The sequence below is a fragment of the Dromiciops gliroides genome, chromosome 1 (assembly GCF_019393635.1).
Source record: "Dromiciops gliroides isolate mDroGli1 chromosome 1, mDroGli1.pri, whole genome shotgun sequence".
In the NCBI taxonomy this organism is placed as follows: domain Eukaryota; kingdom Metazoa; phylum Chordata; class Mammalia; order Microbiotheria; family Microbiotheriidae; genus Dromiciops; species Dromiciops gliroides.
In genome coordinates, this window is record NC_057861.1 from 630332722 (window position 1) to 630345775 (window position 13054).

General features: G+C 45.8%; 1 protein-coding gene across 2 annotated transcripts in view; it reads left to right on the forward strand.

Moving 5' to 3' along the window:
- The first annotated feature begins 223 nt into the window (after positions 1–223).
- BAIAP3 (BAI1 associated protein 3) overlaps positions 224–13054 on the forward strand; it is an 80167-nt gene continuing 67336 nt past the window's right edge. The window contains exon 1 of one of the 2 annotated variants that reach the window (XM_043969368.1): positions 224–616. The gene's annotated coding sequence lies outside the window, so the exon portion shown is untranslated. Of the gene's footprint in view, positions 617–2537; positions 2640–13054 lie in introns of those variants that run through there. The other variant, XM_043969361.1, reaches the window with a different exon arrangement.

A 13054-nucleotide genomic window follows, 5' to 3' on the forward strand; every position in this document is an offset into this window, starting at 1 on the left:
CTCCCCTCCTCCTGAGAGAGAGCTAGGATTGGGCAGCTCTGTCTCCTGTGGTATAACCTTGCCTCTCTCCCCAGGACCTCCACAATCTGCAACAGGTGCAGTAGTCAGCCCCCAGGGAACCAGGCTGCAGCAGGCAGAGGGGAAAGGAGAGAAAAGGAGGGGAGGAAAGAGGAGGGGAGAGGGAAGAAAAGGAGGGGAGAAGAGAGGAGAAGGAGGGGAGAGGAGCTGAGCCGGCACTAGGCACAGCCGGGCAGCCCTGCAAGCTCTGCATCCCAGCCTACCCACCCGCCCAAAGGCTAGACACCACTGGGTTTTCCTTGTGCGTTGAGGAGGGGCGAAAGTCATCTCAGAAGGAAGGATTCTTGGCAACTGGCTGACTGGCTCTGGCTGCCGACATCTCTGCAGTAATTCATTACCCTGGAAGTGCGTGTCTCTCTGCTCAAACGAGCCCTCCCCCTTCCCTAGACTCACTTTATAGACTTGGCATTTGCCTGACAGCCTCTCACTGCTTGGATCGACTGGGCACCGCCAGCCCTTCGAGGGAGAATCAGCGGCAGACCCCACTTTAGAGTCCAGGAGACTGATGGCCAGGAGAGGGGCAACAGCTGGCACAAGGGTAAGTGTGCAGACATTCACCGGGACTGAGCTCAGTTCAGCCTCAGCCTCCCTCTGGGGGAGGAAGGAGGGGGTAATGCTGGAACTCCACCCTGACTCTCCCCCAAACAGCATTGGTGGTCCCTACATGGGGGACTGTCCTTCCCAACCTGATCAAGAAGGGCGGGTCGCTCTTTTCAGGTCCTATCCCAGGCTTCAGGAGTTAGATAGGTGTGGGAAAATGTATCTGGTGGCAGTGAAGAAACCGGTAGCCAACATTTGATTATGACAGGTTCCACCGGGATGAGCATAAGGGATGGAGTTGGGATCATAGGTCTAGACATCTTTCAGTGACCATCTCCGTCCTTTGGGGAAACTGAGCCTAGCCTGCTTTGGGATTATTGACCTGGACTGCCACCTCAGATCTAAAAATAGGTGTTTCCTTTCATTACTAGAGAAGAATCCACTGGGGACAATTCAGGAAATGAGTCCACAGAGTGATCAATTCCAAACAATGGACGTTAACATTGATGGGATCCATCCTGTGGGGCTGGCCGGAGGGAGCAGTAATCCACCCAGCTGAATCTAGTGCCTTGCCTGGTAAATCCCAGCTAGTTCTGGATACTGGCCAACTGTCACCAGCACGAATGACCCAGGCCAGGCCTGAGAGCTGGGGCAGGAGGGGAGGGGGAGCAGTCCTTTGGGGCTAACTTCCAACCTCCAAGTGCTGGATTTTCACAGTAAACAGAGGTGCCAGATGTTTTCCTCCCAACCCTGTGCCAGCTTGGAGGCGCTTTCTCCACTCTCCCTGGGAGGCACATCCACTCCAGGCTAGGGTTAATGCTCTTTCTACATGGGCAGCCAGCCACCCTCCAGGTGCTCAGAGATGCAGGGCTTCTTAAAGCAGCAGCGGTAGACCAGATCCGCCACACCTGTGCCCAGATATTCAACTAGAGGTCCTCTTGCTGGGGCCCAACCCCTGCAAACCTCTCCTCCCCCCTTCCCCATTGGTCAGAAAGAGTTGCTAGATAATGGGGTGGGGGTGGGGGTCAGGGAAGAGAATGACAGTTCTAGCGCTGGCAGAAAGCGTTAGACGTCTGTGTGCAGTAAAGATAATTCACAGCATCATTGGACTTGGAACAGGCCGGAACCTTAGAGATTCTCCAGTCCAACTCTCATTTACAGAAGAGGAAACTGAGGCCCCCAAGGGGGTGGTGGTGAAGTGCCTTGTCTGAGGTCATACAGCTGGTAAATGTCTGATGTCAAATCCAATGCTCGTCACTAAAACAGCTGCCTCAGTTCAATTCAAAACGGTACAAATACAATAGACATTTACTGAAGACCTACTATGTATAAGTTTCTGAGTCGAACGCTGGAGGAGTCTGTATGACGGGCCAGTGACCTGGATTGGGAGGGAAAAGGGTAGGGAGTCTCTCATCGCCCCCAAACTCGCAGATCGTCACAGAACCTGTCGCAAGCAGCCACCCCAAGCACCCACGTAACCCCCGAAAGTGCAGAGAGCAGACCGAGAGTCCCAATCCTTGCGGAGTTGGGGGCGGGTGAAAAGGGAAGAAGGATGTGCCTTTATTCCGTCCTATTGATGGGGACACTGAGGGTCGTGCGGGGGTTAAGAGAGTCAATAAAATGGAGCCAAAATGCCTCCTCAGTCCTTTCCTGCTACAGAGGGGAAACTGAGGCCCCTTGTGTTATCTAAACCCCAACTTACCCCACCCGGTCAGGGCATAGGGCCACCTCGGGGAAGCGGGGAGTCTGAAGACCTCCCCTTATCCCACTTGACCCTCCTCCCCGGCCCCCAGATCCCGGACCAGACCCCGCCCCCTCGGCACCGCCCCTTCTTGGGCTAAAGAAGAGCAGGGAGCCCCTCCTTGCTGCTTTTCCTCCTCCTTTCCCGGGAGTGGAGCGGGAGCTAGAGCGGTACTGGGCTGCAGTGGTGGTAGCAGCAGCAGCAGCAGCAGCGGCAGCAACAACAGCGGCGGCGGTGGTGGTGTTTGAGTGCCAAAGCTAGGAGACCTCGACTCTGTCTGGTGAGTTGGGCTGACTGCAGGAGCTGGCGAAGGGCTTCCCGGGAGCCGGCACCCGGTGGAAAAAGCTCTGAAATCTCAATTCAGGGGCAGTTCAGGGCTCTGGGTCCATTCCTTGGACCCAGAAGACGGGGAGGCAGCCTGATGCACAGACGCGGGGCGGGGGCGGAGGCATGGATCTGGAAGCGCTAAAGCCTCTGCTGCCCTTCGCTTTTGCCTGGTAGTTAGTTGAAGGTGGGAGAGGAGCTGGGGCTAAGACCCCTCTTCCCTTGTCTTTGGAGTCTGAAAAGCAGAGTTCTAATCTTGCCTCTGCTACTTGCTCTGTGACCTGGGGCAAGTCACATCCCCTCTCTGAGGCCTAAATCTGTGAATGAGAGTGCGGAGCCTCTTCTAGCCTCCAATTCTCTGATCCCAGGATCTTGGGTTGGGTGCAGACACGGAGGAACCCCAGGTGAAGTTGGGATTCTCACCTGTTTCATCAGGGAGGGGAGCAGGTATCCCATGCCCAGAGATTCCTGTGCCTCTTAGGGAAGAGAGTGGGAATCCAGGCCGTGATATGACAGTAGCTAGACCAAAGCTTCCAGTTCCCTACTTTCTCCTCCTACCTCCCCACCTTGAGTATTAGAGGTAAAACACCCAGACCAAAATCACACCCTCACTTCATCCTAACTAGGTATCTGAAATTCCCTCATGAATGCAGCATCCCTTTGTGCTAGACACTGCCCACTTCCTGGCTCCTCTTGTTAAAATTCGAACCCCTCCCTAGAAAAAAGAAATCTCCCTTTGGCCCTCCACAGCCTAAGAAGAGGAAGTTTGTTCTTTGGGACAGGTGGCCCAGGGTCAGAAGGAGGACTGGGAGCTTGAGAGAAGAGGGAACTGAAAGGAATATTTTCCAATAGATTGTAGTGGGGGGTGGGGGGTAGTGGAGAACACCAGTGAAGCAATAGGCTAACCTATAGCAAGAGATGACTGGGGAGGGAAGGTACCCACCCTAAATTTAAAATTCACACCTTGGTTCCAATTCCCCAATTCCCACAGCTTCCTTAGTTACACCATCAATACCCTCTCTCTGCTTCTAAAAGGAGGTGAGCCCCTGACCCATCCATCACCCAATTTACTGCCTACTATCCACTCTCTGCTCCCAAAGGCCTCTAGGAGGAGATTCAGAGAGGGGAAAGCAGAAAGCATCAGGAATTGGGGGTGGGGGTGGGGGGAGAAGCTGGGCAAACAGAAAGACAGAACATGGCGTTTCCTGGGAGATTCAGAACTGGAGAAGTCACCTGGACCCTCCCCCTGTCTCATCTCTAGGAAAGACGCCCCCCCCCCCCATGAAGCTGCTCAAAGGAATTTTCTTCCTTCCTTCCTTCCTTCCTTCCTTCCTTCCTTCCTTCCTTCCTTCCTTCCTTCCTTCCTTCCTTCCTTCCTTCCTTCCTTCCTTCCTTCCTTCCTTCCTTCCTTCCTTCCTTCCTTCCTTCCTTTCCTTCCTTCCTTCCTTCCTTCCTTCCTTCCTTCCTTCCTTCCTTCCTTCCTTCCTTCCTTCCTTCCTTCCTTCCTTCCTTCTTCCTTCCTTCCTTCCTTCCTGGCAATGAGGGTCAAGTGACTTGCCCAGGGTCACACAGCTAGTAAAATTTCCTCCCTTTTTGAGGTGCTCAAGGGAGGGTGAGGCCAGATTTTGGGAGGGCCTTGAATGCCAGGCTGACTCTGGACCTTGGGTTTTCCCAGTGGACATTCATTCAGACTAGAGGTGAAACAATCCTGATACACTGCAGTTCATCCCCTTAGCCCCATCATCGTATTTTCCTTGACGTCCCTGACTTCTGGTGGTTTTCCTTAATTAAATTCTGTATCTCTCAGCCTCCTCTGGATTTACATAGAGACAAAGTATTCTATTCCCTGGGTCCCACAATCTAGAGTTTAAAGATAGGTTCCCAGAGGATCATAGAGCATTGGAATGGCAAGGGACCTCATATCATCTAGTTCACCCCCTTAATTTTACAAATGAAGAGAGAATAAGCATGTGTAATATGCTAGGCTAAGTCTGTCCTCCAGTACTGTCCTCCTTTCTTTGTTGATCCTTCCTTCCTTTTCTTGTTTTATCCTCATAACAACCCTGAGAGGTAGATGCTATTTCCCCACATTTTACAGTTGAGGAAACTGAGGTTAAGTGACCTGCCCAGGTCACACAGTTAGTGTCTGAGGCTATATTATTAATTCAGGTGTTCCTGATTCCAAGCCTAGAGTTTTATCTACTGTACCACTAGCTGCCTGTCAGGGGGAAAAAAATAAGTCTCAGAAAAGAGTTTGGGAGGAGGGGTGGTGCCTTTGATGTTCAGTTTTGTCTGACTTTTCACATTCATACTGTCCATACTGGGGCAGCTAAGTGGCACAGTGGATAAAGCACTGGCCTTGGATTCAGGAGGACCTGAGTTCAATCCAGCGTCAAACATACTGTCCATACCTGGCAATGATACTAAAGTGGTTTGCCATTTCCTTCTCCAGCAAATTAAAGTAGAGGTTGTGACTTGCCTAGGGTCACATGCTAGGAAGTGTTTTGAAGCCCAGATTTGAACTGACTCTAGCCACTGAGCCACCCAGCTGCCTCTGGTGGTGCCTATAATCACACAGTAAGTTAGTGGCACAGCTGGGCTAGGACTTTAGTTCTTATCTCTTCTTTCAGGGCTCTTTCCCTCGATCATGCCACCCTTAGGTTTTCTTTTCTTTTCTTTTTTTTGGGGGGAGGGTTGGGCAATGAGGGTTAAGTGACTTGCCCAAGGTCACACAGCTAGTGTCAAGTTTCTGAGGCCGGATTTGAACTCAGGTCCTCCTGACTCCAAGGGAGGTGCCACCTGGTTGCCCCCTATCCTTAGGTTTTCTAATGCCTCCCTAACCAGCCTTTCTTTTCTTACTTCTAATTCAATTTCAGCAACATCTACAGGGGCCTGTGCTAGGCACCAAGCAAGCCTGGAGAGGAACAAGACTTAATCTCTGCTCTCATGGGGCTTACATTCTCATTAGAGAGTGACAAGGGATCAGGGATTGGTGGAGCAGAGAGAGCTCTACATTAGGAGGAGGAAGACCTGGTTCTGCCCCTTATTAACCCTACTTTCTGGTCCTTAGGTTTCTGCTCTATGAAATGAGTTAACTAGACAATGTCCCAAATCCCTTAAGGCTATATCATTCAGTGGTTCTCTGGAGTAGACACGCACAGCTGACTCATTAGAGCCTATGGTTTGTATCCCTTTGGTTTTTAACTCCACGGGGTCCCTCCCCCTCCCAGGTATTTCAGACACTCCCTGGAGGCAGCTGATGTGATTCTAGTTCCTTGCTTTTTGCATCCTGGCACTTCTGAACTGGGACTAATAAACCATCCAAAAGTAGCTCCTTTGGACAGCATCTTCCTAACCCAGACTCACCTGATCCAGTTGGCAACAATGAATGAATTTGTTCTTGGGGGAGATTTGAAGTTGGAGTTTGAATCTTGATTCTTTTATTTACTGTAGTGGGTAAATCTTTTTCTTCTAGGCCTCCCCAAGTCTTCCTCTCTCAAATGAGAAGACTAGACAACTTTACAAAGTTGTCTAAAGACCTATTAAACCCAAAACTTGAAGGTTGAGTCTAAGGCTAACTTAGAACAATAATAGCTAGTATTTATATTGCCTTTAGAGGTTTGCAAAGGGCTTTACATGTGTATATCATTTGATCCTCAAAACTACACCCCCCCATTTTATAGTTAAAGAAACTGAGGCAGAGGATGGTTAAGTGATTTGTCCAGGGTCTCACAGTGTCTGAGGCAGCATTTTAACTCAGAATTTCCTGACTCTCAAAACTCATACCCCATCTACCTAGCACCACTAAGAGAAAGCCTTCCCCTCACCCCCTGCCCCCACCTCTTTCTTCCCTGTCTCTGCTTAAGTAATAAAGTAGGGACTTTTTTCATTCCTGATGCCAGGTGAAGATACCATTGGATTCAGATGCCCTTTAAAATAGGTCTCTCTTCCATTTCAGCCATGGTCTGAAATTGGCAAGCCCAGTGCTGTCGTGTTTCACTAACTAATGTGGGAGAGAGAGAGAACTAATTAGCAACAGATAAATCTGGTTTTCTGCCTAAGCTAAGTGATCCAGAAGCTTCAGTCAATTGTTTGGTCCATTTGGAGCTGTTATCCCATTTCCCTTTCTTTGTCAGCTCTGGAAAAGATTGATTCTTAAGGGAGAAACCCTGCCTGTCTGCTGTCCCTATGACCTGAGAGAGAGGAGGGTAACTTTCAGAATTGTCCTAGACCCTAGGGGTTATGCAGTATGAAATTCAGCGCCTGAGACTTTGAGAAAGCAGCTGTCCAGCACTTTTGACAGAGAATTGGACTGAAGCACTCCCAAAGCCATACCTGGTCCTGTCCTGACTCCGAATGCATCCTGTTAGCAGAACTAATGCACCCCTCCCTAGCCACCACTTTCTTATAAGTATTGTCTCCCCTGCCCTCAAGGAGTTTACATTCTAGTCTATCTCATTTTTAAAAAATTTGTATTGCTGGTGCTGAGCACATTGCTTGGCATATAGAAAGCCTTTAATAAAAGCTTTTCTATCCATCCATTCATCCATTTATTTGCCTTATGATCTTTGTAGGAAAGATACTGTAGAAATGTCTACAGGCTGTGTAATCAGAATTACTAATATTTCATCTTTAAAATAGACTTGAATCTGACACAGTCTTTCTCTGATGCCTCATCAGAATAGAGTCATCCAAGGACCTTCCTAGCTAAGTCCATAGAGGTCTATCACCAAAAGGCTGGTCACAAAGTAATTCATTCTCAAGGGACAGTTACATAGCAATTCCTAAGAGCCATAGAATGACTGTGCTACCCAGAATAAAGCAGAATAAAGACCACACCAAGGCAATCAGATCTTTTGAGGTATGAACAGGGACATAAGCTCATTGCAAGAGGAGGGAATAGATCAGAGCCCAGGATATAACAACAATAATAGGCTTAATAATCCAAAAGTGTTGGGGCAGCTAGGTGGCACAATGGATAAAGCACCAAACCTGGATTCAAGAGAACCTGAGTTCAAATCCAGCCTCAGACACTTGACACTTACTAGCTGTGTGAAAATGGGCAAGTCACTTAATCCTTATTGCCCTGCCCCCCTCAAAAAATGTGAGCTATAGCTATATAAATTTGCTCACCTATAGGACCCTCAGATTTTGAGACAGGAAACACATGGAGAAATGGAGAAATAGTTACCCAAAAATATAAATTGCCCAGATTAACAGAATGAGGAAATGGAATCTTAAATCACTATCTTAGGAAAAGAAATTGAACAAGCCATCCATGAGTTCCCTAAGAACCCCCACCCCCCAGGACCAAATTGATTCACAAAATGAATTCTACCAGGCATTTAAAGAACGATTACTTCCAATACTATATAAACTATTTAGAAAAGACCATGAGATCACTCCATCCAACCCCATTCAATTTATAGATGAGAGTAGAAGGGACCCAAGGTCCCAGAACCACAGGTAATAGTAGCTGAACCAGGATTTGAAAACTGGTCCTATATATTCTGAAGACTTCATCATGGCGTGAAGGTGATGCTAAGTTCTTGAAATCTATACCAGCAGAGTAAAACTCTTCAGGTTCTATTATGCTGGAAAAGTTTTGAGTAGACTAACAGTACACAGAGAGATTCATCATCATAAGCCTGGCCATTAGGTAAGGAATTCTTTAGTTATGGTGGTAACTCGTAGTACAAGATAAAATATAAATGGTTCTCAGTCTTTGGGGGCCCTTCCCACCTCCACCACTGACAGTGACAATGTGATGGGAAATGAGGCAGAAGGGGCTCAGGATACACAGTTCTTAGACCATCTATACACATTAATTATTGGTACTTTATAAATAAGACATCCTTGTTGAATGATCAAGAAAATTGGCATGCTCCTGGTGGAACTGAATCTTATCAACCTTGTCATTCTTGCTATAAATGAAATAAGAAGACAAAGGAAAGTTGCAGATAAATGGAAGGGTGGCTCACAGGCTCTCCTTGAGAGAAAAATAAAGAACTTGACAGAGTTGATTGTATCGTGTATCCAAGGGCAACAGGAATTTTTTTTTATGGGACACTTGGCCATTATGATTTGCAGTGCTCAAGATGAGCATTTGCAAACAACACAACAACAAAAACAAACCCCAAAACTCACCATGAAGACAATTGGACTTAACAGTCTATTGCAAAGGATAAAGATGCAGAAAAATTCTACAGTGTATATGAGAGAACCAGGAAGACCTGGGTTTGGGTCCTCCCTTTGGCTCATACTGGCTGTGTGACCCTGGGCAAGCTAATTAAGCTTTCAGCACCTCCGGGACTCTCTAATAATGCAAGTTGCAGAGAAGATGTGGATCTGAATTGGTAGAGGGAATTTCATCATTGGGGGAATTCCCAATATCAATGAAATCATAGGTCTAGTCCTTACCCTCCATTCCCCATCCCCTGTCCAGTTAAATCAATATATGTTTTCATACCTGATGACTTCAGTGCAAAAGTAGTAATAGGAAAGGGACAGTGAAAAATTTGGCCTATGTACTCATAAGTTCATAGATATAGAATTGAAAAAGGATCTCAGAAGCCATCTACTCTAACTCCTTCATTTTATAATTGAGGAAAATGAGGCCTAGGAAGATGAAGTCACATAATTAGTAAGAGTCTGAGGTGGGATTTGAAAATAGATTCTCTGGTGAAAGGAAAAAGACCAAAAGTTAATATACTATGTGGAAGGACCCATACCTATGTAGAATGAATATTTTCTTTAAGACAAGAGTTGGGAGGCACTGTATATGATGAGCACTGAATAATACCAGAAAATGGAATTGATTAATTCTTGACATCTGGATTTTTTCTACCTCAGAGCCATTCCAATCAACCATCCATGTGGAGAAATAAGAAGAAATGTCATGCAAACAGATTAAATCTGATCTATTAAAATGCTCCTTGATGCCAAAAATGGGAGAGGACAAAGAAAAGACATCTTGATAGATTAACACCCCTTTCCTAAGGACATTAATGGGACATGAATCAATTGCTACATCAAGGAGGCTGAAAAAGCCTCTAAACTACCTCACCTAGAACACGCCTAGCTCTCCTTTCCAGGTGGAGAGATGGAGCAACCAAGAGCAACACCAGTTTAAATCATTTGTAAATATTTAGAGACAGTTGGTGTAAGATTAGAACAATATCACCTCACAAAACAGGTGATGGAAGGGAAAAAATTGGTAGAAAGCAAGGTAAGAGCCCTGATAAAACCAAATTATCCTGAGAGGATATAAAATTAAATTGGAAGGAGGGCAAGAAACAGAGAAGTTTGCCAAGATTTCTATATCAAATTATTTTCTCCATTGATGAGAATGGAATCACCCCATTTCAACTCAAACATCACTGCCCCTGATGTTATGAATGAGGATGCTGAGGTGAATGAATAATGGTGCTGGGGGTGACAAAGATGCAGAGAGTTGTGGGACTAGATCAAGTGTAGCCAGAGGAAGTTCGTACTGGAGGGTCATACTTGAGGGGAGGATCAGTTTCTACAGGAATCTGAAAAAAAGATACCAAACACTTGGGAAAAATCAAAGATGGTATGACTGCCAGGAAGAAAATATGTTTACTTTCTTATCCCTAAAATATAAACATATAAAAATTTTTTATAAAAATCTCTAATTTGGGGGGGCAGCTAGGTGGCGCAGTGGATTAGAGCACCAGCCCTGGAGTCAGGAGTACCTGAGTTCAAATCCAGCCTCAGACACTTGACACTTACTAGCTGTGTGACCCTGGGCAAGTCACTTAACCCCAATTGCCTCACTAAATTTAAAAAAAAACAACTCTAATTTGGGGGGAGGATATTATTGATGAAGGCATGAAAAGGGAGGCTTTTGTAGATGGTATCCTACGTAGGACCGCATCTTGATAGTCCTATAATAGCCTGATAGGTACAGAGAACACATCTTCTACTGTACTTATCGTTCAGCTATAATAATAATAGTAATAATAATTCATTATAGAACAAAATACTATCTTAAAAGCCCTTCCAACAGGCAGCTAGGTGGTGCAGTGGATAAAGCACCAGCCCTGGATTCAGGAGGATCTATCTGTGTTCAAATCCAGCCTCAGACACTTGATACTTACTAGCTGTGTGACCTTGGGCAAGTCACTTAACCCCCCACTGCCCCACAAAAGCAAACAAACAAACAAAAAAAGTCCTTCCATAGCAAAAAGTCTTCTATGCATAGGCTAAAAATCATGCCAGATTTCTTGAAAGCTGAGAGAATTTCTTTTTGATGACCTATTAATATCAAGTCAAGACATAAAACAGGGAGATGTATTCTCACCAAAGTTGTTTGTCAGTGTCATGGAGGAAACCTAGCAGAGAATCCAAATGATGAAAGGATCCTTAGTAGATAGGTTCTCTAAATGTTCTTATTTGCAGCAAACCATGCTGATTGTGTCACTTCTCTGAGCTGCCTGAATGAGACATATGATACCTCAAAAGAGTTAACCCTAATTCTCCACCAAGGGAAAACCAAGTGGGTGAAAAATACTTGACATTCAAGGCTCTGATATGCAGTTGTATGATCAGCCTATATAACTGGCCCTTGGGTATGATATTTTAGATAGGTACTGTGATTGGACAATGAGCCAGGCCCAGATTTGAATAAAAGAAAGAATAGGAGTTGGGTTGCATTAGGGGAAATGGGAAATGCTTTTTTTTTTTTTTCCCTGTGAACACAAACAGAATTCTCATGGAATACCAGTGTCCAAAGAACTATCTGTCCAATGGAGATAATATGCAAGCAACTATGTAGAAACAAGATATATACAGGATAAATTGGAGGCAGATGCAGTCTAGGGTGAAGGCACTGAGAATAAGGAGAACTAGAAAAGGCTTCTTGCAGGTGGTGGGAGTTAGGCTGAGGTTGAAGAAATCTAAGGAACACAGGGGGAAGAGGTGAGGAGGCATTCATTGTGCTAAGTACTGGGACAAACAAGAAAGGCAGAAAATCCCTGATCTCAAACAACTCATAGTCTAATGGAGAAATTTAAAGGGAGGGTCATCCAAGGAGCAGTGAAGAAACGTGTTTGAGCATAAAGGATTGTAGCCTCTTAGCAATGAAGAATTTCATGTCAGAAATGGTGTAAGAAAGACATCTGAAACTTTGCCTCTGGTCCTTTTGCTTGTGAACCATCATTCCCTTCCTAGTTATGCTTTTGGCTTTTCAGATTTCAACGCCGTATGTTAATCACAATCTCACCCTGGAAACTCCCTCAACACCTAGGGCCTCCTCACCCCAAATGAAGTTTGAGAAAATCACAAAACTGCTCTACTCCAGTTTTATGTTACGTAATCCCAGTTGGGCCCTCACTGCACCAAGACCATCATTTTAAACCTCCCTAAGTCACTCACTAGCTCACTCACCACAGCATCTTTTCCAAACCTTTTCATCCTTCCTCCAGCCTCTCACAGGTATTCCTACCCCCACCCTCTCAGTTGAGAACTTTGCCTCCTATTTTACTGAAAAAATTGAGGCCATTCACCGAAAGCTCCCTCTTATCCCATGTTCCTCATCTCATATTACTCAGGTGCCTCCTGTCACTAGATCCTCTTTCCAATTTATTTCACATGAAGACCTTGCGCTTCTTACCAAAGCAAACTCCTCCACATGCACAAACGATCCTATTCTGTCCCATCTTCTCCAGCAGATTGTTCCTTCCATCATCCCTGCTCTTTTTTTTTTTTTTTTGGTGAGTGACTTGCCCAAGGTCACACAGCTAGTAAGTGTTAAGTGTCTGAGGCCGGATTTGAACTCAGGTACTCCTGACTCCAGGGCCGGTGCTCTGTCTACTGCACCACCTAGCTGCCCCCTTGTTCTTTCACTAATCTCTAATTTCTCCCTGACTTCTGGCTGCTTCCCAAGTCTAGGTCTTCTTCTCCATCCTCAAAACAACCTTCATTTGATCTGCCTATCCCTGCTAGCTGCTGTCCTATATGTCTCCTCCCTTTTCTGGCTTAACTATTTAGAGCCTGGCTTTTTACCTCATCGTGCCGCTAAAATCGCCCTCTCCAACCTTAGTCATGGTCTCTTCATTGCCCAATCTAATGGCCTTTTCTCAATCCTCATTTTTTTTTATACCTTTCTGCAGCCTTTGATATTGTCAATCCTGCTTCTTAATACTCTGTTTTCTCTTCTCCTCCTACCTGTCTGACCACTCTATCTATGTCTCCTTTGTTGGGTCATTATCCACACCTAGACTATTGATTGCAATATCCTGGAGGCCAGTCTCTCTGCCTCAAGTCTCCCTACTATAGTCCATTCTCCACTCAGTTTTGTTTGGTTTTTTTGTTTGGTTTTTTTGTTGGTTTTTTTGTGAGGCAATT